Below are 5,436 nucleotides of genomic sequence, written 5' to 3' on the forward strand. Positions count from 1 at the left end.
GCTGCTCTCACGCTGCGCTGCTCACTGTGCTGCTCTCACTGTGCTGCTCACATTGCTGCTCACACTGCGCTGCTTGCTGCGCTGCTCACGCTGCGCTGCTCTCACTGTGCTGCTCTCACTGTGCTGCTCACATTGCTGCTCACACTGTGCTGCGCACACTGTGCTGCTCACACTGCGCTGCTCACATTGCTGCTCACACTGTGCGGCTCACACTGTGCTGCTCACACTGCGCTGCTCACATTGCTGCTCACACTGTGCGGCTCACACTGTGCTGCTCACACTGCGCTGCTCACATTGCTGCTCACACTGTGCGGCTCACACTGTGCTGCTCACACTGCGCTGCTCACATTGCTGCTCACACTGTGCGGCTCACACTGTGCTGCTCACACTGCGCTGCTCACATTGCTGCTCACACTGTGCGGCTCACACTGTGCTGCTCACACTGCGCTGCTCACATTGCTGCTCACACTGTGCGGCTCACACTGTGCTGCTCACACTGCGCTGCTCACATTGCTGCTCACACTGTGCGGCTCACACTGTGCTGCTCACACTGCGCTGCTCACATTGCTGCTCACACTGTGCGGCTCACACTGTGCTGCTCACACTGCGCTGCTCACATTGCTGCTCACACTGTGCGGCTCACACTGTGCTGCTCACACTGCGCTGCTCACATTGCTGCTCACACTGTGCGGCTCACACTGTGCTGCTCACACTGCGCTGCTCACATTGCTGCTCACACTGTGCGGCTCACACTGTGCTGCTCACACTGCGCTGCTCACATTGCTGCTCACACTGTGCGGCTCACACTGTGCTGCTCACACTGCGCTGCTCACATTGCTGCTCACACTGTGCGGCTCACACTGTGCTGCTCACACTGCGCTGCTCACATTGCTGCTCACACTGTGCGGCTCACACTGTGCTGCTCACACTGCGCTGCTCACATTGCTGCTCACACTGTGCGGCTCACACTGTGCTGCTCACACTGCGCTGCTCACATTGCTGCTCACACTGTGCGGCTCACACTGTGCTGCTCACACTGCGCTGCTCACATTGCTGCTCACACTGTGCGGCTCACACTGTGCTGCTCACACTGCGCTGCTCACATTGCTGCTCACACTGTGCGGCTCACACTGTGCTGCTCACACTGCGCTGCTCACATTGCTGCTCACACTGTGCTGCTCTCGCTGTGCTGCTCACGCTGCTGCTCACGCTGCGCTGCTCTTGCTGCTCACGCTGCGCTGCTCTCGCTGTGCTGCTCTCGCTGTGCTGCTCACGCTGGTGAGTTCTCCGGTTGAATTCTCCATCTCTGGGCCGGCCGGTGCCCGGTGTTTGTGCTCAGGGGCTGACTAATACTGGCCGGTGGGATGGAACAGTGTCGTGGAAGTGAAGTGGGGTCCCCTCTGCCCGCTGGTCTTGGGGAGACACAGTTTCTCTTCTGGAACCGGATTCCTTCCTGGGCCTGTCTGGGGGCTGGAGGCCAGTAAGCCCTGGAGGGTGTGAGCTGGGCTGGCGATGCCCACTCCTTCCCTGGTCTTGCCTTTCCAGGTCCCTCTGATGCAGTGGGAGGCGGGAGACTGGTGGTTAGAGGGTGGGGCTGTGTGCGCCAGGAGGCACATGTAAGTGAGGGTGGTGCCGGGGACTGACCAGCGGCTGGGCTGCATGGTGTAGCAGCGCCGGGGAGCACCATCCCAGGTTCTGCGGCACAGGGTGCCACCTGGAAATAGCACTTCCGCCCCATCTGGCCGAACTCACCTGAGCTGGAAGGAACGGGGCAGGGAGCTGTCCCCAGGGCTGGTGCTGGGAGAGGGAGCCAGCCGTCCGCTCCCTCTGGCTCCTGCCCTGGGGCATTTTGTTGCCATACCAAGCTGTTCACACCGTGCAGGCCACTTCAGAGCCAGGTGTGCCCACTCGCCGCCCACCAGCAAGCCGTGCTGCTCAGTGCTGTGCCCACCCCCTCCCTCTGGAGCCGAACGCTACAGGGGAGCTAACGCCTGCCCAGCTCCCTCGGAAATGGCCTGAGAGGAGGCATTTCCCTGCCCTCGACGCTCCTGCAGGGAGTCAGATGGGGCGAGCGTGAGGGGAGGAGGGAGAGGAGGGACCGGTGTGTGGGCAGCCCAAGAAGTCATGGATGGCGCAGCCGGCGGCTGTGGGTAGCCATGGGCCAGGCTGCCATCGCCCATCACAGGGCCAGAGCATGAAGATGGGGAGCCCCTGACAGCGAGGCCCTGCTGAAAAGATCCACAAACTGAAATACCCCCCTGCCGCCATTTCTTCCTCTACACACGTGCACCCACATGCACACACATGTGCACATGCATACCACTGTGCACACCCACATACACACCATGTATGTGCTCACGTGTATATGTATATGCTGTGCATACCCTGTGCTTGTGCACACAGGCACACCCATGCACACTTCTCCATGCATCTGCACACCTCCACACACATGCAACCCCCTGTGCATGACAGGCACCACACTGCACCTGTGCGCACCCCCACAGGCACCCCCACATGCACACCCCACAGATCCGTATCTTCCCACCGTCGCATCGCTTCCTGCCGGCCTTTTGTGGGTCGGAAATTCCCAGAAGCAGGGGCTGCAGGGAGAGGTGCTCCCGCCTCCCACATGCAGTCTGTGAGACGGGCAGGCGCAGGGCTGGTCCGGGCGGCTCTGCCCGGTCCTCGCGGGTGTAGGTGCGAACGCACACCTTGCTCACACAGGGCAGGGTTGCGTGAACAGCTCAGCGCCCTCGGGAAATGGCCCAGGACGGTGTTTTTGGAATATGTTATCAGATATCATTTTAAAACAACTCAAATAATAAAAAGAAAGAAAACCACGGCCCCAGAGGCCGTTGGGCAGCCATGTCTCCAGGAGCCACAGCCCGGCTGGGGCGGAGCGGATTTCCGTGGGGCATCAGCCCGGCTGCAGCAGAGCCTCGCGGAGAAACATGGCGGCGGGGCCCACTCCTGGTGCCTCTGACTTCACGGGTCTGGGGGGGACCAAGTTACAAAGCCCCCGGGTGACCTCATGAGCAGTGAGGGTTGAGATGGGGGACGTCCAGGCTGTGGCTCCTCTAAGCCCACCCCCCCCATACCTGGTCCGTGGGGGGATAGCTGTGGGTTGGGACACTGACAGGTGTGAACTAGTCCCATGGCTTATGCAAAGAGCTGTGTTCTGTCCCCAGGGCAGGGCGTGGGGGCTCAGGTCCTAGGAGATGTGTAGAAAGAGTGCAGACTCCTCCCCGCCCATGTTTGCACCCGAAAACATTCCCGATCCCCATTCCCGATCCCCGTGGCCGCAGGGTGGAGCCAGGCGGAGGGGGCAGGCCGAGGAGGCACCTGGGAGGTGGCCCAGACCGTGGGGGCATCAGGTGGGGGCCGTGCTTTGTGCCACGCCCTTTCTTGGTCGTACATTTTCCTGTGACAGGTGTGGGCCGGGCTGTGAGACCCTCAGGCTCATTCTTGGCCGGGACCACCCTCAGGTGCAGGGCCAGCCCTTCCTCCGGCGGGGACTCCGGTACAGACGGAGGGTTTGCTGAGTTGCTGGAGGACCCGACGGCAGCATTTATTGTCTCTGTCTGGAGCGGAAGTCCCGACGAGGGTGTAGCGCCCCGGTGTCGGCAGGGCGCGTCCTTCCCAGGCTGTGCGGGGTCTGGGGTCTGCCTCAGGCCTCTCCCCTGCTTCGGGGTCCTTGGCGTTCACTGGTTTGTAGAAGCATCGCCGAGACCTCTACCTTCATCCTCACATGGCCTTCTCCCTGTGCGTGTGTCTCTATCCAAATTTCCTCTTTTATAAAAACAAATATTTTTTTTTAAAAAAAATTGACTTCAGAGAGAGGAAGGGAAAGGGAGAGAGAGTAGAAACGTTGATGAGAGAGAAACATTTATCAGCTGTCTCCTGCACGCCCCACACTGGGGATCAAGCTGCAACCCAGGCATGTGCCCTGCCCGGGAATCGAACTGGTGACGTCCTGGTGCCTGGGTTGACGCTCAACCAACTGAGCCGCGCTGGCCGGACAGATTTCTGTCTTATAAGGATGCCGGTCACGGTGGATGTGGGCCCTCTGCTTGGTGACCTCTGTGAAGACCTGCCTCCACACAAGGTCACATTCTGGGTGCGGGGGGTTAGGACTCCAACATATGGATTTGGGGGGACATAATGCATCCCATAGCAAGATGGTTACCGTTTGAGCGGAAAGGGGTTTGGGACGGAGATAGCGTGGGCTACATGCGTGGCGTTGCCGCGGGTTCTGCAGGAGGAGGGGGGCTTCCCCGCAGCCTTGCCTCCCGGCCTTGGGGAGCCGTTCCATGTGAGCGGCACTGAGTTAATTTGAAAATAGGTCAACGGGATGTGAGGTCATTTGAATTCTGAGCGTTGCGGCTCGGCTTCTGCGACAGAGGCCTCTCCCTGGGCTGGGAAATGGCCTGTGCGGGGACGCGGGGACAGACGCTGCGGGGACATTCGCTGCAGTTCATTCACAGATGTTCTCAGCAGATGTCTGGCCGCGGCCGAGCAGCGGGACGAGCCGCGTTCTCCGCTCCCCGCGCGCTGGCGTTTTAATTAACTGGCTCACCGCAGTGAGGGTGGGGGCAGAGTCCGCACCTGGTTTCCGGGGCGAGAGAGGTGATGTCAGACAGCCCCTCCCGTGAGCCGCCCGCTCTCGCTGGGGAGGAGGGAGAAGCCAGAGCCCCCCTGGGCAGCACCGCAAATTATCCTCATGAATTGGAAACATCAATGATGAGAATCATTGATCGGCTGCCTTGCCTACGCCCCCTACTGGGGATCGAGCCGCAACCCGGGCCTGTGCCCTGGCCCCGCACCCCGCCTGTGCCCTGACCGGGAATGGAACCCTGACCGGGAATGGAACCCTGACCTCCTGGTTCATGGGTTGACGCTCAACCACGGAGCCACGCCGGCCGGGCCACAGCGGGCATTTTAAAGGAAGCCTTCCCTTTTTCGCCTGCCCAGAATTGGCTGTGCTCATCAATTTCATTTGCATAATTTCAAGCATCATTAACAGGACATGGCACGAGGAAAAATTACCAGGCTCTTCCTCCACCCATGAGTGAGATCGGGTTGAGTGGGAAATTAGCTGACTTAACTGGCAGATGATGGGCCTGGAGAGGAGGATGTCTAAGGAAGTGGGCACGGAGCGGAAATGGCTGTCACGCTCGCGGCCCCAATGGAAATCGGCGTCCTGCCTTTTTGTCGCTCCATGTTTGTCCAGGGGAAGTCCCGGCGGGGGTCCCCAGAGAATGACGAAGGCAGGGACCCCGTCCCCCCCAGCCCGGCTTGACTGAGCCGCCTCCGGCTAAACTGTCTGAGGAGCCAGCCAGGGCCACGCCTGGGGCTTGAACCCACTCTGATGTGGCCGTGACCGGCTCACCAGGCCGGAGCCAGGCCGCAGGAGCCAGCCCCAAGCAGCCGCCGGGC

General features: G+C 60.8%; 1 protein-coding gene across 1 annotated transcript in view; it reads left to right on the plus strand.

The window, feature by feature from the left end:
* MGAT5B (mannosyl (alpha-1,6-)-glycoprotein beta-1,6-N-acetyl-glucosaminyltransferase, isozyme B) overlaps window positions 1-5,436 on the plus strand; it is a 54,476-nt gene that overhangs the window by 23,554 nt on the left and 25,486 nt on the right. The gene's annotated exons all lie outside the window — the stretch shown is intronic.

Source organism: Myotis davidii, unplaced genomic scaffold (genome assembly GCF_000327345.1).
Source record: "Myotis davidii unplaced genomic scaffold, ASM32734v1 scaffold274, whole genome shotgun sequence".
NCBI lineage: Eukaryota > Metazoa > Chordata > Mammalia > Chiroptera > Vespertilionidae > Myotis > Myotis davidii.